Source organism: Galleria mellonella, unplaced genomic scaffold, assembly GCF_026898425.1.
Source record: "Galleria mellonella isolate WM207_F2 unplaced genomic scaffold, CSIRO_AGI_GalMel_v1 utg83, whole genome shotgun sequence".
Taxonomy (NCBI): domain Eukaryota; kingdom Metazoa; phylum Arthropoda; class Insecta; order Lepidoptera; family Pyralidae; genus Galleria; species Galleria mellonella.
Window position 1 is genome coordinate 64,170 of NW_026442162.1, and position 25,128 is coordinate 89,297.

A 25,128-nucleotide genomic window follows, 5' to 3' on the forward strand; every position below is an offset into this window, starting at 1 on the left:
TTTAATACTCATATATAGCATAGAATGATAAACAAGGCATGCTTGATGAAAACTGGTGACTATCGCATCTATGCTTATATTCCTATAAAGGTTGAATTTAAATCTTTATATATTCTGATAGTGTCTTATATCCTCTTCTCTTCCTGCTGGGCTCTTTAGCTCCCTGCAGTCATCGTAATGTTTCCGAGTTTCCGAGTGTCTTACATAGCAAAGACTACAAAATCATCTGTGCCTAACATTCCGTTTACTACTCGTATCTTATATTATCTACATTCGTGCGATTTTACTCATGTTTTAACCTAAACCTATTTATAGGTCATCGGTGCTCTTTGTTCTTAAAATCCAAAAATGCACTTTAAGAGCACACATATATCTTCAATTGCTTTATAAGTTGTACAACAGAACATTTAGAGTTCTATCTGATCATTATAGCAGTACAGCGAACGCTCGAAACGGGCACCTGGGTCCTACGCAGCCTACATTGGGCTAAAATAACCGCGAAATCGCATTATTGGCTCGTCCGCCATTCAGTGCGCACTCGAATTGGCATTCCGATCGAGTGACCAAATACAGTTGTGGGTACTGAATCATTTATAATTGCTAAATAAAGTAGCTTATTGGTTGGATTTCGACTGTAACTCACAGTTAGTGTTTCAGAAGTGTATACAGTTATATCAATTATCAGGTAAAGTTTTCAGCGCACGGATTGTTCTAATATCACAATATCGTAACTGTTCTCCTCTGGTTAACGTTTGTTTAGTTTAATCATAGTTTAAAATTTTAATGTTCAATTTATTACGCAGTTAATCATCATTAGTATATTTTATTACATTAATGATTGCAAAATTTTATAATAAACAGATAGTAAAGAAGTAATAATTAGTAAGAGAATTCAGTTTTTTGTTATTTCTAACTCTTCACTAATGTTTAATACGAATAAGGAGCCAAATAAGTCCTTAGAGTCATAGGTTCATCCCCTACGACCCTCATATTTTCTAGAACTGTCGACTTATAATTTCAATACTCTACTTGAAAGTATATCCATGAAAATATTTTTATACTTTAATAGCAAAATTTTTTTTTTTTAAATAACTGTAATGTATCCTTTGTGTAAATTAGGTTTTGTTTTGTTCCATTCACTAAACTAACAATGAACCTAATTACTGTGTAGTTGGCATGAAAATTACTGTTACTTTCCAAATGTTTTGTAACAAACAAGGAATAGGTATATTTTACAGAAAGTTGTCGTAATCGATTTTGTTGTCTTTTAGGTGTATGTGGCTAATAACCGTTTACGTTATGTGAACCGTTTCCCCATACAGTGAAAGGCATTTTTGTCAGTCACAGCCTTTATTCAAAGTCCTCTGCTTGGATATCCCTGTCTTAAATATTTCTACCCCCAAGCAGCTATTCTTGTATATATGTTCCGGTTTGATGGGTGTAATGCGGCAGCGAAATTCTTTGCCACATTACAAGTTTCTATGATTCAAAATCTTATTGTGCTGTACATAATGTACTCCAAAGATAAAGAAGTTGAAGATGTTATGGGTTTGTAATACGACTCAAAGAACCAAAGTGATAGAATGAAGAGGTGCGTGAATGGCGAACTTCTCTAGGCAAATGTAGTATAAGAGTGATCCCTTTCTACTGTTTTGCAGGAATTCAGTAAAACTAATTAGCTTAGAAAGGTCCCTTGTGACAGTATTTAGGGAAGACTCAGCAGTAGATAATTGCTAAAATAATAATGATAATGCAGCAAGATCGAATAATGCCCAAGTTGCACACAAAAGTATTCAAGGGCTTCGGTGGCTACTTGTTTTAGATCTACAAAATCCATTTAAAATATATTAAGACAACAATAGAATAGAATAAACTACAAAAGTCAACTGTTAACCGACAATACAAAGGCGGCTTTGATTCGAGCACAATGCAGCGAGCAGTCGACGGGCCGTATTGTACCGCGTTCGCTACATCGAATATTTATGGCGTCTGCAAACAAAACTTGAAGAAGCTAAGTGGTCTAAGTTAGCGCTAATTTAAGAGTTCGGCGGGTAAGGCGGGCGGGTACGCCGCGGCCCGGCGCCCCGGAGACTGCCTCACTTTGTCATAACTTGCTCGGTTATTGCTTCACAGACATACTGCTTTATTTGGTGCGGCTTTTGTTATTACTTGTGGTAGCTAATCAGGACTAACGCGGGAGTTTTAACGAGCTACAGGGAGTCAACACTGATCACTCTTAGATATTGCTTTTATCCTAGTTTATTAATTATCGTCAGCTAAATAGTTTTTAATTTAATTATTTTTTATATATTGGTTGAATATTATAACATTTTAAATCACGTTTCCTAATAAGTCATTAGTTCTTTAAAGAAGAGAACTTATACGTTCCTGAAAGCACAGTAAAGCATCATCAAAAATTGGTCTGATGTTACCAATGTTCATAAAATCATTTATCATTTATATGGGCTGCAAACTGTGTTTCCCTCTTCTTTAATAAAAAATGCTCATTATCCCACCCGAAATATGCTATCGTATTTAGACGAAAGTCTGGACATGAATAATCAGTTTTCTGCGCGTAATCAACAAGTGAATTAGTCATCAACAAGTTTATTTCAAGATTTCCTTTTCTTGCACTGGTATATTATACACAGTTCCCCTGATTGCCACTTACGTCATCTTGAGATGACATGGAGTAATAATAAATTCTTATTTTGTTACCACACATAAATATTACCACGTCCACTCATTCAATAATTTAATTTTGATAATACCAATATAATTTTACTCCCATCTGAGTCTATTTCCTTGCCTATGACTACGTCGTTTATGAAAACAAATATTTCTATTAATATTTTATGATGCTTTCCTTTATTTATACAATTCAACATTATTGTTTAATGAAATTCCATAAGCTATTTATATAGTTTAAGGAAAATGGTCAGGTTTTCATAAATATTAAGTAAGTTCAAGAACAGCAGCTCGACCGCTTTCCTTTCCTATTTCACATCAACAATCATGATTTTATAAGCTTAAGTAGCTTTGTCCTGGGGATTTCTTATTTTCTACCCTTCTGCTCTTATGAGCCTAACCTATATGAATCGAGATATGTAAATTTTTCCTTTTAGGGTTCCGTATTGAAATTACGAATATAAACTCTGTTAACGAGTCTCTACCCACTGTATAAAAATATACTTATTCATTGTATTACCATTCAAACCATTAAAATTAACAATAATTAACCACATTTTATGTATTTGATAAGATTACTAACTTTTATCCAGTTTATTAGTGGGTGTTTATTTATTCTTTATTACACAATATAATTTGTACAAATGGCTAGCTTAATGACGTATAGCATTCTCTACCAACTAACCATTAGGTAAGAACAGAAAGCGTTAGTATACTAAGTTATATTTTATTAAAAAACAAAAATAAATCTGACCTTAAAAATTAATCTCCAAAATCAATTCAAAATTAGAGAAGACATCAAAAAATACAGAATCACATAAAAACTAGGTATTAAATTATAAATTAAACATTATCAAACTCCAATATAAACATGGATTTACCCATAAATGAATTATAAGGAAAACCAATAATTAGTAAAAACCTACGTTTATTAAATGGACAGTGTTTTTTTTGTTATTTACATTATGCAAATTGTACCTACCATCACTTGCTCTATACTGCGGTTATGCCTATGTAAATAAATCTGCAATAATAGTACTCTATATATATATTAATTTTGTGTACATGATCTGTCTCAAATTTTATAACCAAATTCCATTCAGTCGCCGTATATACCTAACTGAGATGTGTTACTTTATGTAATTAGTTCTTACTCTTATTTGAATTATTGTATTTTCATATTATATAATAATTTGGTAGCGGATATCATATTATACTATAATAATATGGTAGCCGAATGAAACAAAATAATATATAATTATTACCAGGATTTCTATAACCTTCCATCATCATCAACATCATCAATTTAGCCGTTAACTGCCCACTGCTGCACATAAAATTCCTTTTAGAGTGGTTTTGCCAGTAACTACCACGTTTGGTAGACGGATTGGCAACCGCAGTTAGGCTTTAGTGATATTTTAAGAGGGACCCTGCTACCTATTTCTCGACCATTAAATTCCCTTAGTTGTCTCTTACAACATCTACGGAAAGGATGGGGTGGCCTATTCTATACCGGGACCACACGGCACGAACTTCCATACTAGATATTAATTACCGACTGCCATTGCATTGAAGCACATTTCGCACTCAAATTTTGCAATTTGGGTGTCGAATGATTAATACAAGGGTTTGATGAGTGATCTATTAATTTGCCTTAAGATGCCTTATTTAGATGTGAAATACGTGTTGCAAAACGTGCTTGAAAGAAATGGCAGTCGGAAATTGATGGCTAATATGAGAGGTTGTAAAAGTTCTGATAATAATAATAGTAGTCAGTCTTCAAGTGTTGGCAAACGCACATATACTAATGGTAGCGAAATTAAACAAAATAATAATGAGTGGTATGGACTTCCGCAAAATGACACCTAGTTCAGTAAAATACTTCTTATCACTTTAAGTACTACTACTTACTACTTTACTTTTCTACTTTAGCCGTTTGCTTGGGCACCTCTGCCCCATTCGTGGTTCTACCGTGACGCAGTTGTGTTTGTATGGCTGTTTAACTTTGAAGGGTGGGATATGGCAGTGAATTTACAGGGCACAGAGGAATAACACCTCAGTCCTCAGGAATGGCAACACATGGGAGTATCATGAGCAAAACAGTATACTCTGTTATGACCATGGCCATTATATCTAAGTGACGGTTGCCGCTTTCCATCAGGTGAGCCGTCAGCTTATTTGCTCTTCTAAGTTGTATAAAAAAAAATAAGAAAAGAAAAGGTAGGAAGTAATTTTTACATAAAATTATTGCATGCTCGTATTTCCGTCCAGTATTTTCTTTCTAATTTTATATAACCACCACAGACCGTTATTAAAGCAATAAATAGATATATCGTTTTTGAAGTACAATATGAAAAAATATTAAACGATTTACAGAAGCAACATTTCCACATACTTTATAAATTTAAACGTACAAGCTACCGTGAGTAAATACGTCAAAAAACCGTCAAAAATTTGCATATAATTTAAAATTCAAACAGCGTTACATTCTCCATTGCGGCAAACATGTTGAAAGAGCGGCATTTTTAATTTTATACACTGGCATTTGTGTGTATAAAATGTACTTCAAGATTGTGAATCGTGTTCCAATATGACTTTGTAAAAAAATACCGGCAAAATAATAAATAGCGGCATAATGGCGATCTTCACGCGAAAGATTAGCCAGAAAAGCCAAGGGATTACCAGTATTTATAAGGAGTGTTAGCGGCACGCCACACCCTGAGATCTCACAATGGAGGGAAACACAAGTATTTTTTTTTTTTGCGTCTAACATAATATAAGAGTAAGAGGCCTTTGTTTGTCAGTTTTATCTAAAACGTTGCTGGCTCTAAAACAATAGGAAGATTTTCCTCAGATGTGTTAGTGAGGTAAATTTGTGCATGTATATTTTCTAAGCGGTTCCCAAAAGACGTTACGCGACCACACTTCTTTTTCTAAACAGGTTAAAATATTTTTTATTGCAACAGAATATGGTTTATTCTTGTGTTGGTACCATATTATACTAGGGTCAGCAACGCAAGCGTAATACCTCTGGTATTGCAGGTGTTCATAGGCTACGATGACCACTTACCATTAGGTGGGCCGTATGCTTGTTTGCCACTTCAGTGGTATAAAAAAAATATATCAATTTTGTCATTAAAAAGTTTTAAAATGTTTTTTGTATAAATTTAGAATCAGAAATTAGTCTGTAACTAATAAGGGAGTACACGCTTTCGATTAAAAAAATATTATATTACAAACATCGGTACAAACTTTTCATGCTAAAAAATTGATTGTGTCTGTTAAAAAAAAATTTTTCAAATTGAGAATCTGCTTTTACAAATCAATTAGAATGTAACTAAGAATACATTTATTATACTCGTATTCTATAAAAATAAAAACATTTCTAAATAACCTATTTTATTATGCTTTATACGACTTTAAAAACGTTACAAGTAAACTACAGCTCGTGCCAAACGCAGCCTACATTGCTTACCAACAATTATTATATCCGGATAATGCCACTTTCCCCCGGTTATTGTTACCAACTGGCCACACTACCGCGCTGCTCCGGCCGCGGAGCATGCGGACTCTCCATCGGACGGTCCCGGCGCGCCAACTTTGCCACAACTTTGCACAACTCGTTTACAGTACGCCGTCTAATTTGCTTGCCAACTACAGTCAACTTGTCTGTTTAAATTAGGCCATCTTAGCCTCTATATGAAACTGCTTCATTTCGTTACTTTCATAAGTCGATAAACATATCAGACGTGTATAAGTTCGTAATAAAGTGCTCTCACAATAGAAATCTCAATAACAAACTTAACGGGAGGAACAATATTGAAACAATCCCGATAAACTTTCCCCCAACTATGAATCATAAATCGGGCTGTACCTGCAGCATATACGCAATACCACGCTGACTTATTACGTAAAGAATTTTATGATTTCGGAGAAGAGTTAAGGATATCGTCTTTCTTACAAACGATTAAGATTTTAGGCAGCAGCAAATTTTTTGTTATTAATTGTAACTATTTTAGTTTTATTTAAAATTTTAGATTTAGGATTCCCAAACGCAGCGTTAGATATTTAAAATTTCTTCAAATATAAGAATGTATGTTACCATTATAATCAAGTAGTATGTGGAAGACTGGCGTTACATTTCTTTCGAAAACTAATCAATTCTATTAACCTAAGATTCCCAAGTCCTTCGAAATTTATGAAATATTGGGATGTAAACATTATAATGCGAATTAGGAATATTTATTGCAATATATTACTGATCACTTTAGTTAAACAGTTACCGCTTTTCGCCAGGTGGGCCTCTAACTTTTTCGGTATAATGATATTATGCCGAATTTATACAACATAGAATTTATAGAACATTTTATACAAAATCTAAATCAATCTTGATTTGTATAATGGAATTGATTCTTTTTTAATAAAAAAAGAATCAATCCTATTCAGAATCACCAAAGGTAATTGCATAAAATACAGAAAAAGAAAATAGTCGAATGGAGCATCTTCCTCTTGAAAAAGAAAACGCAATATACAAATGTAATTGAATCAACATTAATGGTAAATAAGAACCGTGATTGTGCGTGACATTAAACCTTGTGCAGGCGGTATCCAGGTGGGTAATGAATACAAAGTGCGGGCCGCGTGGTTAGCGCAGCAGTAAATTAAACCAGGATGCGGCTCCGTAGAAACAGAACTTAAACTTCTTACTAGAGTCGCCACGTGAAATGGAGTTGTAAGGGTAAAATAACTTTTATGATCATGAAGAATATTCTTTATATTAATTCTCAACCACCAACCTCTCTGCAACTTTAGACTTATATCACCAGTCTTTTTCATTCTTAATGTGTGTAAGATAGTCGTAGCGACCAGAGAAACAAAGAATAATCTACCAGTCATCTTGTTAAAATTAAACTAATATCTTGCTCTTTTGAAGAAAGCTTTATGCATACATATGGTATATGCCGATGATATAGTACTCATGGCAAATTTCCTAGAAGGCTTAAATATTATGCTCAATGACCTCAAAAGTGCTTCTCAACAGGTAGGTTTTAAGATGAACATGGACAAGACTAAAATCATGTCTAAACTTGTCCAATAAGTAAGTTCAACTTTGACCAAAAGATCAACTGATGAATCCAACTCGGTTGGACAGCGTTCGAAAAATTACGCCATATCTTTTTATTCAAAATACCTCAAAGTTTAAAGACTAAGGCCTTTGACCAGTACGTGTTGCCAGTAATGACCTAAAGAACCGAAACATGGCCTTACACGGTTGCCCATATGCAAACGCTTCATATTACTCAGCGTGCTATAGAGAGAGGAGGAGTTTCTTTGCATAACAGATGAATATCTGCAAAAGAACCAAAGTAACCGACATAGTCCGAAAGATAAGTAAGCTGAAGTGACAATAGGCTGGTCACATAGCTCGAAGAATCGTCAACCGATGAGGAAGAAACGTTTTTGAGTGGCGATCCATGTGTGTAAAATATAAATATAGAGTACTAGATCTCCTCTCGACCTCAAACTATTATAAGGGGGATCAGGTCACATCGAGAGACTTCAGTTTCTGATAATACCATCGTAATAATTCCTTATCCTGGGCATCTTTACTTGTACATGTGTACTAAAAAAAATTATATTATTACTCTCAAATATTTAAAATATTTTTGCTATATTTAGCTTATTTAATTTGACAAGAACTAAAATCTACTACAAACCTATTTTGACTATTACACTATTTTGTCTAAATTGAGAATTTAACATAAAAGAAAGAGACAAAACAGTATAACAGTTAAAATATGTTTATGATAAATTTGTTGTTTTTATAAATAAAAAGGTTCAATGAATTTAGTTAAATTTGTAACAAATATACAGAATTGTAATTATAAAATAACCGCTCTACAATTCAACTCCATGCATCAACCTGGATCTCTCTAGAGAGGCGTCCTCACTGAACCGTTGATTACCCTCGAGGTACTGCAATCATTATTTTATTTTCTTACATTCAGTTCAAACTTCACTCTACAAATCTTTACAATACTACCATACTTTTAAGGATTTCCTTGAGTACACCCCGCTTTAAAGTTTGTCTGGCTGTTTGCCGATTATCCAATTTCACAGAGTTATCACTTTTGAGTTACATTTAAAGCTAAAAAACTCATGCTACAGAGTATCGTTACATATTAAAAGAAACAACATTTTTTTATTGTTTAAAAACCCAACGATATCTTCTCAAACAAGTCTTATTTTTAAATAGAACTTCTAAAATGCAATTCATAATACAATTTTTTTTAATTGTTTATGGAATGTCTTGGGAGTTGTTAAGTTCTATTCAAAAATATTAAAATCATATTATGGTGATTATTCAAAATAAATTATTTATGATATAATAAACTCTTAATACATTTTTAAATATTTTTATTTTAGTTATTGGAAAGATTATGAGAAATCAAATAATTGCTGCAGTTTAAGATTAGCTCTATAAAAATAGCTCCTTAGGTTTAAATAATGACAGCTTGTCGGTATACACTTTTTACTTATTATTAACCAATGAATTATACGGCATATGCCATATAATTGCAAAAAGGAAATTATATATTGAATCCCGAATGCTAGCTGAGACAGTACTGTCCCACACTATTTGCAATTACGTCAATTCGTGGAAATGGACGAATCGATAGGGGTCATCGACACCATAGGCACCATCTATGAGGTCGAACCCTCAGTAAGGGAGACCGCTTCGATATACTTCCACCCCTCTCCCCTTAATCGGAATTCCAGGAAAACAGTGCATCGCCACTATTCTTTATTTTACCTGGGGTTAAATCTAGGTACCGTTTCATTCGTAGCTTCACTTGTTCGAGTTTAATTTAATTTTTATTTTCCTATTTTGTTCTAACTCACCTTTCTGATATAATGCAATATATATAAATAAACTATGTTGTTGCCTTTCAATAATGATTCAGACGACTGTAATTGGATCCATATTTTTTCTGTATCTAAATTGAAGATTGGAATTACTTAATCGAGAAATGGAGCTATGAAACCTATAAAATATTTTTAAATTTTTGATATTTTATTGACAAATAATAATAGTATTAATGTCAATCTTAAAACGTCTAAAGTTTTCGTAAACTCTATTAGCTCATGCTTTCATTTTCCAGTCACCGTAATATAAAAATCAACTAATTAGTACAAAAGTTCTTCCAGATTGTTTAGAGTCTAATCGATTTAATGTCGATTACTATATAAAAATAATTATTTCAGTTATTTCCTCAAAGTCAGACATATCAAATTTCTTCATCGATAATACGATTATCCTTATTTCAAAAATGCAATGTTTCCTAATTCGCAATGACACAAGCGCGCTGTTGTTTAAACTTCATCCGATACTTTCTAAACTGTTTCCTTTAGATCTTTGTTCGAGAAATAGAAACTCGAGCGTGAAACTTCTTTTCCAATTTTCTCACAATGGCCATTAGGATGAGAAATGTAAAGTAGATTCCCGAACGAAGTCGAGATATGTGTTGGAAAAGAATGAAATTTCAAACTAAACTGGCAGCGCACCGACGCCTCGATGGTAGAATCCTTCTAGCCGATGAAATGGCTCAGTATGCAGACAGACCAAAATTATTTATATGTATCTCATGACTATGCATCATCTATTCCTTTTCAAGGTAAATTACATTATCTCATATCCTGATAAAACTTGAGTAAACTAGATTATGACGAAAGTCACTTGATCTCATTAGTCGGAGTATTACATCATAGCTATATATAATGCTATTCATATTGTTTACAATTAATACCTATTTTCGAATAGGTATTCTATATTGCCTGCATATTTTTTAAGTGTAATAAAATCATCAGAAGGTTAAACATCAAAAACAAACAATCGCAACAATTTTGGACTTAATTTAGAAAATAAATGTAAACTGAAAGTCAATTCATTCTTTCCTTTCTAAATTTAGACTCGGACCACAATTATGTAAAATAACAAAATTACTTGGCTACAGAATTTTTCTTTACTTACCAAAAATGTTGTAGGCGGGTACGTTAGTATCCAATGTACATACCTTCCTATTTTTGTTTGTAATTTATTAATATTTTCCAGAAACTTTGTCCATATGACCAACACTATGTTTAATGTCCAAGATAAAAAGTGGCCAAAGTCCAGCTTCATCCCAAATAGTATGTGTATACCAAATTCCACGATGACATCGGTTTTTAACCATTGAACTAAGAACGATTAAAAAACCGAAAGAAAACAAATTCATTTTAACGTTTATTATATTATTAGAGAGCGACTTCAAAAGGAAGGGGGTTCTTGATTCGACTTTGTGCGTGTGTTTATGTTAACCGATATCTTCTCCAAATTTGAACTGATTGTGATGATTCTCTCTCTTTAAAATATATATTAATTTTGCTACGATTATAATCAGTATTTAAGAAACGGAATCAAATTTTAAGTCTGTAATTTTATTTCAATTAGTCTGTAAATTTATATTATTTTATTTAACATGGCAAATGTCGTTCTGTGTCATCTTTACTAATATTATAAATCTGTAAGTGAGTTCGTTTATTACCTCTTAATGCCACAAAATATTTGACCAATCGTTATAAAATTTGGTGTACCACATACTATAAGGATTGGAGAATAATATACACTATTGTTTATCCTAGTTTATTAAACGTATCCTAGTCATACGGAAGAAACTGCGAGAAAAAGCTAGTTTAACATACTACTGAGTTATATGCACCTACTACATAAATATGTTATTTCCTTAAACCAAAATTATATAGATAAATCTCCTTATCTCTTAAGCGGGTTATAAGAACATGCACAAACAATAACGTGATTCAAATCTGAAACAATGACAACATGATTTAGGTTGAACGTAAGTTCAAGAAATCCTCAGACGTTACGAGGACAATAATGAAACGAGAGTACAAATTGTTGTCCTGTCCGTAACAAACAGAACTCTCTGGCAGCGACTTACGCGGTATCAACAGGTTACTTGAGTCCACTTGACAGTCTATAATTTACCGCGCGACTTGACCAACTTGCGGACAGAACGCTTCGCTTATTTGCAGACTCACAAGCAACCGCAAGTAAGTTTTAACTGGACTGTACACTAATATATAGCATGCTTTAGACTTTCAAGTTTACGTTGATTCACCTGCATCTGGTAACCACTTTAAACATTAGAAGTCAGTTTAACTTCTACGAACGAGGCACAACTAGTCGGTAGTTAATTATAAAAAAAAAACTGTTCTGGAAAAATATTATTTAACAAATTAACCTAAAAATACAAAGGTTGGAGTAGTATTTTTATTGATTTTGAATAATTTGAAGAAGAACCTCTGAATGATTCAATTTCATGTATAGATCGTTTAAAAATAACTGCTTTTAATCTATCAGGATATCTATTTAAGGATGATGATGAATTTATCAATTTTGTCAATCAATCGACTTCGGAAGACAAAAAAAAAGCGTCCGATAGCCATGTTACAGGCCTTCGTGAATAACGAAGACGGCCTAGAATCTTTTATCACCAGAGATTTACCCTCATACATTTAGTAATATCTAAAAAAAAACTAGTAATTAAATTACTGTACCGATTGCGTTGCAATTTGTCACAGATTTAGCCTAAAGACAAATGCTAGACGACAAAATAAAATTTATTGTTTTATTATGAGCTTTTCCTTTTACTAAAACCCATTTAATTTAATTCCGCCTTACTAGTTTACTTAGGTTACTTTTTCTAAATAAGATGGATCGGGTGAAATTATATGTTCATTATATACAATATTAATTATATGGTAATTCACACAGCTTCATAAAAATGAACGTAACAAAAGAGTGAATAGTCTAAGCAACAAACCATGACTATGCAAAATTCCAGTGGGTAACTAGGCAAGCTTATTATAAGAACGACCAGTCTAATGCAAATTAAATGGACGATTCTTTGTAGTAAGCAATATTTTCATATTAAGAGCAACGGCCCCTGCTGGTAAACACAATTTGTTTCTTAGAGTAAGACGTGGGATTCGCAATGGCTATAACACTAAATTTTAACTTCAAGTTTTAACTTGAATCCAGCATTCTGAGTTGGTGTCAACAAATGCCTTAATTAGTCGTTGCAACCTCATAAGCTGTAGATACGAAATAAAATAATAATAAATTCTACTAACATTGTAAATGCGAAAGTTTGCAAAGATATTTGGATTTTGCTTATTCAATATAAATTGCTCTACGCTTTGGAATGACATTTAGCATTTAGATAGATATCCATAGGATGGAAAAAGACACAAGTCTGTGCGTTCACCGCATGAAAGACGCCGTTTCAGGGCTCTTCCCTTGATAATAAGTCGAGTCTTTTAAGAATATATTCTTAGCGTTGATATACCCAGCGACGTCCAGTTTTGCGGTCATCTGGAGGAAATGGCTAAGATGGCCTCCAAAATGTTAGGAGTGCTCAATAGAGTGAAACAGTATTTCATGCCGAAATACCACTTGAAATTGTATAAAGCTCAAATCAAGCCACATATGGAATACTTTTCTCACTTATGGGCAGGATAGCCACAGTACCAGTTTCTTCCCTAAGACCGCATTCAAAGTCGAGCGGCTCGAATTATTGACGATCAGCGCCTTACTGTTCGACTCGACCCACTGAAACTGCGTAGAGATGTTCCATCTCTGTGCATTTTCTACCGAATTTGTCATGGGGGATGCTCTGAGGAATTGTTCAAATTGATATCTACTGCTGATTTTTACTACCGTACAACCCGCCACAAATTAAAGTTTCATCCCAACTATCTGGATGAGTGGCGGTCCTCCACCGTACGTTTTTCGAGGCACTTTCATTCACGCACAACCTCTCTTTGGAATCAATTTCCAGCAACAGTATTTACGAACCGATACGATATCATAACCTTCGAAAAAAGAGCATATTCCGTTTTAAAAGGCCGGCAGCACACCTGCAATGCCTCTAGTGTTGCGGGTAATTATGGGCGGCAATGGTCACTTACCATCAGGTGAGCCACATGCTCATTTGCTCCCTGTGTTATAAAAAAAATACTATAATATAATAACTACCAGTTTAACTTACGTATAATGTAGTCGAGAATACTCAACTAGTTTCGGGATCAACCGGGAGTTGAGTTAGTCTTGAGCGGCTGACGCGAACACGAGCCTGACTGCACGCTTCGACCTGGCTTCGGCGAGCTGTAAGCGTTCGTGGCACTGTCACAGATAAGAAAGATGGCATTCGGAGAGCTTCGGGTATGAAAAACTGGGCTCTGTAGTAGGCTTTCAACTCGACATCTTTAACATTGACCATGGAGGAAACGCGGACAAGCGCCACCCAGTAGTTATTACATTTAAATAAAATGTGTACTTACGAAACTTTTAACATAGGATACTTGTTATCTTAATTCAAACTGGTGATAGCACGAAATATATTTAGTATTACAATTCGATTTAGTATTAAAAGTCGATTGTTATACGAAAATGATTATTATAAAATTATATATCAACATTATCTTTGTATAGTTCCATAAAACTATATCAAGTTCGATTATGAAAGTATAAAATAAAATACATATCAATATTTAATTTTATGATAACTTGTAATATTGTTATTATAACTTATGCGAGACGAGATGCTGCACCGCACATACCATAAATATCCTGAAGACCTCCGGGTGAAGTCGAAACATATGTATGTCTGTAACGACAAACATAACATATAATACTTTAATAATTAAATTATAATATCTGATAAAATACTTTATTACTTAAACGTGTGAAAATACTTACATTTATCTGCCTACACTTGAACCATTTCCCATGATAATTTCACATTTATAGCAGTATCTAGGAAGAGCACTCATTTTAAAGTAAAACTTCATAAATTCAAATTTGCACGGGGCCTCACTGAGCGCCTTATAATTTGCTCTGCATATCTGAAAGAACCGCTCCATTCAGGTAAGCGTTTGTTCGGTACAAAGCAGTTAGGAATACAAACTCATAGACACGCCAATCTTACTAATGTTATAAACGTTGGAATTTGTTAAACGTATTTATGATTATTTTCCAGGGGGGTGGGGGCTTAAAATAGACGCATACGTACTCTAAGACATGTCTTCGTAAAACATTATACGACCGCCGCCCATTTCTAAATACTGATTTTTTTTTATACCACTGAGGTGGTAAATAAGCATACAGCCCACCTGATGATAAGCGGTTATCGTAACTCCTGCAATACCAGAGGCATTACGAACGCATTCCCAATCATAAATACTATACCATATATGATTACTTCATCACGCTTAAACGACTAAACAGAATTGAATGAAATTATAGGATATGTTTTACCCTACCTTACCATAATTATACCTTATATAAAAGAGGTTACGAAAATGGGAAAGTACAATTATTAGCATCTATGTTATTCTATGAAAATATGTAGGTTAAAATTTTTTAACAGATGGACTGTCAACTAATTAACATACCTATCTAATAATAAAATAGTTATTTGCAAATTAGATTAAATTTTTAATCATAATAACCCCTGTAGAGATTCATTTTTATACTATCTACTAACACCTACCTACATTTGTTTAACTTCGCGAATCATTCGATGGTTGCGAGTTTGACCCCCGCATTACATTCAAACATTTGTGTTCATGAATTTTGAGCAAGTGACTAATGAATATAATTTTGTCTATGAGAATACTTTATTGATGAAAACAATACTAATTTTGCAGTTTTCAACGAAACCAATAACAACACGACTGGCCAAATATATTATTTTATTTATGTATTTACTCATCTATGAGTCATTATAAATCTTGCCTATTGTGAAAGACCATAATGTCAGGATTATATATAATTATTAATAACTTACAACGCCATAACACCACTTTACACAACAAAATAATGCAAAACGATATGTTATACCTACACATAATTATGCTTTACGTATTATTTATAAGCAATATTGACTATTAATTTTCCTTTTATTGATAATAATTATTATGACTAAAAGATAAATGACTTGAAACTCAATTGGCTCTATCATTAACAACAATAATAGATGTATGGAGTACTTAATACGTATAAAGTACATCTTATATTGAATTGCAATAAAATTTACGTTATTTTATATGTTTGTTCTATAGTAATACTACTGTTAACAGTTTTTTTTATGGTTTTCACTGGGTTCTTGCCCTTTAGAGCTTGTTTATTTCAATTGTAATTGAATTAATGAATAGATCTCTACATTTTTATAAAGTCTTCATAGAATCAAACAATATCTATAGTATTTGTGATAAATTTATAAACAGTTGTATTGATAATATTTTTCTTCCGAAGAGGCAGTGTTGCCAGATTGAACATTTTTTTCCTAAACATATTTCTAATCGCGAGATTTCGGAGAAAAGAAATTTTTGGGGGAAAGCAAAATGGACTTGGATAAATTTCGATAATTTTTTTGGACAGTTTCGGTACTTTTAAACTATATAGAGGTATATAAATACAATGAAATACAAAACAACAAGGATGGGATAAGAAAAAAAGAAGTTAATATGAGCTAAAACTAGTAACGGAAGGATTTTTTCGTTTTTCACTTTGTGACACGAAAAGTAATAAAAAACGATACAAGTTTGTGATATGATGGAAAGTCCTGGAAATCATATCGATTTGAAGATAAAAATTTGACATTTGTGTAAAAATGAAAATCGAATCTGGCAACCCCGGGAAAAGGTTTCATAATACGTTAACTGTATCTCTCGAATTCATCCGTGTGAAAAAGTATTCTCGTTCTTATAGACTTCTCCAACACTTTTAATATGGTAGACCACAACATTCTCCTTGCCATTTTGCAAAGTAATGGGTTCTCGTCTTCTGCATTAAACTAGTTCCCCTCCTATTTTTGTGGTCGACAACAGGCAGTTCGCATTGACCATAAACTCTCAGATTGGCAGGAATTGACCGCCGGAGTGACTCAAGGTGGGATCCTCTCCTATATTATTCTCTATTTTCATTAATCTTCTTTCTCTTGTCCTTGGCTGTCATTACCACTTTTATGCAGACGATGTTCAGAGATACACTCAAAGTACTGTAGATAATATCAATCAACTTGATTGAATCAAGCTATAGCAAATATTAATAATGATCTGAACAGCATTCTGGCATGGACATCTAACTATGGATTAGTTGTTAACCCTTCTAAGTGTCAAGCTATTGTAATGAACATTTCTAAACAATTAGCTAAACTTAATGTTAACATAATGGTACCAATCACATATAACAATTTAGCTATAAATCTGAAAACTCGCGTTAAAGATCTTGGCCTTTACGTAGACTCATCACTCAGCTGGTCATATCAAGTGGCGGAGGTGAGTCGCTCAATTGCTGCTACTCTACGCTCCTTATACCGCTTTAAAATCTTTTTGCCTATCGTTTCAAAAATTATTTTTTTTCACGCCCTAATTATTCCAATTATTGATTATACTGATGTATGTTATCCAAATCTTAATGAATATCTTCTCGATAAGCTGGACCGTCTCCTCAACCAAACCATACACTTTATCTTTAACCTTCGGAAGTTCGATCATATTTCTTTGTATCGGTCTCAACTTAAATGGCTTCCCATTCGTCAACGCAGAAACGTCAGGACTCTTTGTACCCTCTATACTCTTCTTCGAAACCCCCAGACTCCTAACTACTTAAGCAGCAAATTCCAGTACCTTTTTGAAACTCACGATCGTAACCTTCGTTCCAGTAATACTCTCCAACTACCTGTCCCCTCCCACCGTACTGGTTTCGCTTCAAATTCTTTTCTCCTACATACTTTACGACTCTGGAACGCGCTTCCTGATACCATTAAGACACTACCGACTAAAAAACTCTTCTTTCAATAAAACGTTCATGCTGACTTTTTTACTTTATATAATTGACTGGGAGAGAATGCTTTTAACATTAAGTCCGCCATGCACACATATATGTACTAATGAATAAATAAATAAGTGCACGATACAGAAACATAAGGTATCTTATGTTTATGTATCGTGTACCAAATTTTGTATAAAGTAATCAAGTAGTATTTGCGTTAAAAGTTAACACGCGCCGTAACCAGGATATATTGTAAAAGTCACGAGTAAAAGCTAGTGTTTATAATAGTAAGTAGGACATGTAAAGAAAACATCCTAAGACATTATTTTATAATAATTAATATCCTCACAAACTATCGTTACGTGGTTACGCAACCAATTCTGAACTAATTTTTATATATATATATATATATATATATATATATATATAACTTTATATTTATTTATTATTTATTATTTATATATATATATATATATATATATATATATATATATATATATATATATATATATATATATATATATATATATATATATATATATATATATATATATATATATATATTATATATTTTTATATTATCCCATCACAATTGTCCGTATAAGTACCGATAAGTATCGTCAATTCATGAGTCTAACTGTAAAATTGAAATAAATCTTTTCTCCAAATATAAGTCTCTAGACATTCCTAATAAGTATACTAAGTCAATAATCGATGATAATAAATAATCCAGAATAATCTAAATATCAATTAAATTATCAATATTATCGATACTACTGGGAAAGGATATATATTTCCGAGTCTATTTATTACTAGTTTTTCCCCACAGTTTCGTTCTCGTGACTAGGATATGTTTACTGACCGAGATAAAAAGTAGCCTATATCCTTATATGTATGTGTATATACCAAATTTGATAGTTATTAGTCAAGCCGTTAAAGCGCTGCTAAAAGATAACAAACATACAAACTCATTGTCTATGGGGGAAAGGGATTGTTAGTAATGGAGACAGAATCCCATTGTTAGCAATATACCCAACCAGGTCGACCTCCTCGCGGTTCTCCCTGGAAACTATCATGGTTAATTCCTGATGAATTCATCATGATGGGTTAACTGACCTGTTTTCATTCTCATATCTCATTTATTCTACTCTATCACCCTTCACTGGTGCTCCGCAAGCGTATACGTGTAGGTACATGAAGTACCTACATTGTTCTTCATCCCATATAACATGTCTTCGTCAACAAAGCAATTCAAAATAAATTCACGTAAAAAGACAATAATTAGATATATCATAATCAGTTGCCGTATCTACGAAGATTCAATAGTCTAAGAATGTAGAGAGTTTTCACCGTTATTTCTTTAGCTGAGAATCCCCTCGTAAGTTTAGTTAGGAATTCCATACACCTATCTTTGCACCGTGCCACATATTTTCCGTAGGCGGAAGATAGGGGAGCTCTTATTTCCCCTAGTGAAAACCCGGTAATCTATTTCCAAGGTTTTGTTGTAATTTTGAAAATTATTCTTGTACCTGTTAGTATCCTTATTTCTTTTATATGATTATCTTACATATAGGTACCTAAGTTTTAATCATAAGTTGTATTATGTACAAAAAATTGTTACAATAATCAATAAAATAATAATTATAATATTTTGTTGTTTTGTATTAATATTTATCTTTATTTAAATAATATAACTTATTATATGCCGTGTATAATTTTGTTGCATATTTTACTGAAGTCTAAAGAATATATACAAGAAGCTTAATACATACCTATGTAAAGGTGTATATATTTTAGGATAAAAAAGGTTAAGTACTTTCCTTCTCTCTACTTACTCCGTGTAAGCCTTAATAAGAAAATACAAATTAGCAAACAAGCTGATAGCTTTTAATCCAAATAAACATTACATATTATGATACTGTGACGTCAATGGGATCCTTTATATGTCGCTATTCGTACGTACGAAAGGTTTTATTCAATTTCATCAATTGGAAGATGAAATCCTATATATATATATATATATATATATATATATACCTAATTAAAATTGGAATTCGGTTTCGACGACCGAAGGACCGAAGGAAACATTTCCGAGAGATTTCCGGACCACGTAATCTGTCACTAAATTATGTTACGCACCCCACGGCCGTTCGGTAGATGCACGTGTAAAGTAACGTAAACAAATTTCAGCGGGCACCACGAGTACCTAGTGTCGCAAATACCTCTCCCGTGTAATATTGGGAAAAAGTTGCACGGCGTCGGATAGTTGCGGGGGTCAAGTTAATGATATCGCCGCCATTTGCGGACGAGTCCCTGCTCCGAATTGCGCCCGGGCACGTTAATGGGCTCAGCTACAGCGCTCTGAATATTTTAAAGGACATTCGCCGAAATTACTACAAAAATAATGTCGCTTTGCTTGTACCGAATTACCCGAGAAACGGTTTACAGACCGGTAATAAATATTCACGGAATCCTCTTCCTATTACCTCTTCGGAGATTGCTTTTACGGATTAGATGTCTTCACTTGAGACACCTTAAATTTTTACAATGCTAGACCTCATAGCTAAAAGTTGATTTAATGCACCCAATATGTGTAATGCGAGACGCGAACATCTATTTGTCACGTGGAAAACACTCAGAGCAGTCAGCTTCACGTGCGGCTGTAAGTATGTTTCAGTACTGCGAACCGTTAAATAATAAACGAGGTTCCGTGATAAAGGAGCGCGGTACAGTCCGCGGTAGTCGACGGAATATTGGCCACGCCCGTCGCCGCGCTAGCGCCTCGTGCAGACAGCGCTCTACGTGCACCGAATAATGCACTACGCGTACAAAATTCACAACTACCCTCTAGCAAAATAAATTCGCTAAGACTATCTTATTTGCTCTAATTTTCCTTTTCAGAACTATTTTCAACTTATTATTTTTAAAAATGGTCATTAATGATTGTAAAGCGTTATAAATTAGAAATGGTGCATTGAATTTAATAATGTATAGGATTAAATGCAAAATCTGGAGATCAGGGGATCTGTCGAGTTCCACACTAGATGTTTCTAACTTCTTATGCATCTAGCAAAGTGCAAAAGTTTTCTACACACGGTGGTATGTCGGGGCACGCGATGCATGCGAACGAGAAACATTCTCCCCTAACTTTTTCGCTTTGAAAATCTTCATTTAAATAATGTTTCCTCAAATAAACGCGTATCGTGTAATTTCTTGCTCCACAACTGTCAGGCTGATTGAGCTTCTGGCGTATTTTATATGGTGAAAAAAAAACCAATTTCCGTTTCTTAGCTAGTTCCCATTTTATAATGCTACAAGCAAATGTTAAAAATGAAAAAATGGGAAATTACATATAAAGACTCGAATAATAAACAGAATTTGTATTTTAATTGTTATATCATGACCGTTCTTAGAATTTATATTATAACACTCAAATGAGTTACTATATTATGAAAGCGATATGTTGGAAAAATTCTAGTACAGAGTAAACAGAAACATTATATTATCAGCAAAAATAAATTTAATAATTTAGTTCATCCTATCATCGGCTACCCATCTCTTAGTAGTAATGTGCTAATCAATTGACTGGCAATTTATGAAACAAAACGAAATATTATTTAAGCATATATCGGTAGACCCACGGCTCGTCTCACACTGAAACCTTCCCTTCCTTCTTTCACCCCTTTTGAAAACATTGCTTCGGTTATTAGATTTAAATAAAGTCGAATACCTTTTGTCGTGTATCCCCTCGCAAATCTCACTTAATGCATAATGTTGTTAAGGATATTTCCGTACGTGTCAACATGGGTTTAATAATTTTATTTTCATATGAGAATTTAGATACTTGTCCGACATACTGAATTCCTAATTTACATTGCGATACTTATGTAGTACTAATAATAAGTTATTTTCAAAGAAATGTAAATCAAAAATGACAAAAAAATTTGTAATGAATTTTCAGTTGACATCTGTATCAGAATTTTTTACTTGAATGATTCTTTGTGAGATTCGTAAGTTTTACTAAAGGAATACTTCTTTAAAAGAATGCTTCATCCTGTCTATTTATCGTAATATTATTACTATTAATTATATTTATTAATATTTTTTTATGCAACTAAGAATGGCAAACAAGCTGGCGGCCCACTTGATGAAAAATGGTAACCGTCGCCTATAGACATCAGCAGTACCATGGGCATAACAGAGTATACTGTTTCGCCCATGATTCCCTCCATGCGTTGCCATTCCTATGGACTCAGGTGTAATTTATCTGTACCCTGTAAATTCACTACCATATCTCACTCTTCAAATCGAAACACAGCCATGCAAACGCAAGTTCTTCATAGTTGAAACACGAATGGGACATAGGTGCCCAAGCAAACGACTTTTGTACAAAGTCTCCCTCTGGTGCACTAGTTTTTTTTTCTACTTTTTACATGTGAATTTTCTAATTAGAAAAGCCAATTAATCCGCTCCTAGGTAGCTTGTCAAGATAAAGCATATACCAGATTCTAACTTCAACCATTCACTGTAAATGTTGCATCCACTTTACTGTAATACATTTTGCATGATGCCGTAGACAAACAAACGATAAAAAAAATCTAGAAAATATGATTTTGGCTTCTATTTTTCTTATTAAGTCCCTTTATTTAATATCTTCTATGAATACACATCGTCTAGTATTTTTTTTTTATATAATATAATTGTAAAGTTAACCATGTGTACCTATAAAGGTGCAGATGGTACAGTAGATATTACATGTAGTAAATATGCATATTTTATTTAAATTCCGTACCCATAACATTAGATATAAGCCGGAATTATTTTTCTGGCAGACCTATCGAAACTAGTACGGAGCAAACTGGACAGTTTTCAGTTTTATACTGAACTCTACTTTCATGTTAAATATCAGGGCACGAATTCGAATTTAGCAAGCAATAATCTGTTGAAGTTATATCTAGTTCAAGCAGGTAAATATCCTCCATTCTATAATTTTATACATGTGAAAGCGACTTTGTTTGATTTTTTTATTACCTCGTATCGTGACGAAATTATGGTAATACACTATGTGTAATTATTTGGAATAGAGAAAGAAATACACTAGTTTTTATCAGTCGTTTCCGGTCAATCAATGTATCCTAGTCACGTAATAGATAGACACGCTTTATTGTTTCTTACAAAAATGTTGACTATTATCATAAACACAAACAAATACAAGATAAGATCACACTGAGAAAACAGTGGGCGGCCTCATAGGCAACCTTTGAAAGGAGATGAGTAATTATAAATAGTTTGATTGGGGGCACGACAAAAATTATGTTCATTTTTAACCGACTTTAAAAACAGGATATTTTTAATTCGGTTGTATTTTTTTATATTTGTTACCACATAACACCGTAAGTTATTAACTAAAATTATATATATAATTTAATTGAGACCCTTCCTCTTTTTGAAGTTCGTTAAATATTAACAAATATGTATATATAATTTTTAAATATATATTTTTAATTACTAATAAATACAAATATCTCTATAAATATATATATACATATATAATTACTTACATACATACTTAAAATACAAGAAGTTATTATATAAAAATTACGTTTCGATTTATAATGGAATTAATGAAAATATTAATCTATAATTTTTTTTTATTTTTATTAACATGATAGATTTTTCCATTTAATATCTTGAACTTTAACTTAGCTATAAATTATTATTTTTCGATTGTCTTTATATTAAAATCTTTTTTCAAATCAAATCAAAACGTATTTATTTGCTTGTTCATGCAACAAAGTGAAATAAGGTGTTACATATATGAGTAAGTACATAACATGCAGCACCCCATAGGGGTATGCAAATACTAAATTGTATTTGGTTTTATTATATTGAAATAACAAAATTTCTAATTTTGTAATTTCTTAATGTCAAATCCTTATATCAAATCATTTTATAAAATTATGTTTATATTTTAAATAATCTATAATACAGTAATAATAATAGGTTAAGTCCACAAATTTCGTCACAATTTGGCATGCAAAATTTAAAATACATTGAATATATATATATATATATATATATATATATATATATATATATATATATATATATATATATATATATATATATATATATATATATATATATTGCATGAACAATGTTAACAAATCTATAAGATTTGAAATATGTTAATTTATACAGTTCATTCCATTTGATGACAGTCATTATCTACTCGTATTCGTAGTTATATTCGTAGTTAAAATACGACGACAGAATCGGATGGACAGATATCAGCCTTTAACTCTGCTGAATATAGGTCTCCGTCATAAGGGAGGTATTGCCAGTCCCAACCATCTGCCGCTGGGGGAAAGGGATTGTTAGTAATGGAGACTGAGAATCCCATTGCTAGCAATATACCCAACCAGGTCGACCTCCTCGCGGTTTCCTCTGGAAACTATCATGGTTAATTCGTGATGAATTTATCATGATGGGCTAACTGACCTGTTTTCATTCTCATCTATCACCCTTCACTGGTGCTCCGCCAGCGTATCCCGTTAGCGCAGGCGGGGTTATCATACCATTTTCACCTATCAAAAAAAAAACCATCTGCCGCTTGGCATACGGACTGGCAACCGTAGCCAAGCTTTAGTAATGTTTTAAGATGGATGCTGTTGCCAATCCCTATACTGTTAAGTTCCCTTCGTTACCTTTTACAACACTCACGGAAAAGGAAGGGTGGCCCGTTCTATGTCAGAACTGCACAGCAGATTATCATAATTTCGCAATATTCTTACATGTTTTGAGTTCTTGCAACTCTAAAAATTTATCTCTAAATTAATTATTTTACATAGAAAATAACTGATTTCAAATATTGCATAACCAGACTTTAAAAGTTCTAGTTTTTACTGAACAGTAGTTTACTACTAAACCGGTTTTAAAAAAATTCTATGAGATTAATCTTTTAAATATAAAGGATTTTTTAAAAATCGGTTTATTACAGACGGGAATTATAACATAAAAAAACCGAATCGAGAACTTCTTTCTTTTTGAAGTAGGTTGAAATTTACCTTCGTTCCATTCTATTTTTCTATTATAAATATAAAAAAATATAATAGTAAATAATAAAAATTAGTTTTAAAATGTACCAATTAACCTCTTTCATATAATATGGACTTATGGACTTGTACTATTTTGAAATTTAGAGTACCTACTCCGCTTGGACCTGTCGGCAAATAAAAATATTTTTTCAATGATGATAGGACAGTTGCCGAGATAGTGTTATGACAGACGGACGGAAGAACGGTCAAAGAAAATGACACCATAAGGTTCCTTTGTACCTTTTTGGTACGGATTCCTAAAAGTGACGACTTTTTGTAATAAAATATTTTGTTAAGGTTTTCTTTTATGCAACATAAAATGGCAAACGAGCTGACGGCTCACCTGATGGAAAGCGGTAACCGTCGCCTATAGACATGAGCAGTACCATGAAGCTGAATGACGATAATATTTCTTAAATACTAGATTGAAAAATTTAAAGTATT

At 32.9% G+C, this 25,128-nt stretch overlaps 1 protein-coding gene across 1 annotated transcript in view; it reads left to right on the forward strand.

Annotated features, from left to right (window-relative positions):
• Positions 1-25,128, forward strand: part of LOC113517083 (protein muscleblind) — a 210,883-nt gene that overhangs the window by 32,470 nt on the left and 153,285 nt on the right. The gene's annotated exons all lie outside the window — the stretch shown is intronic.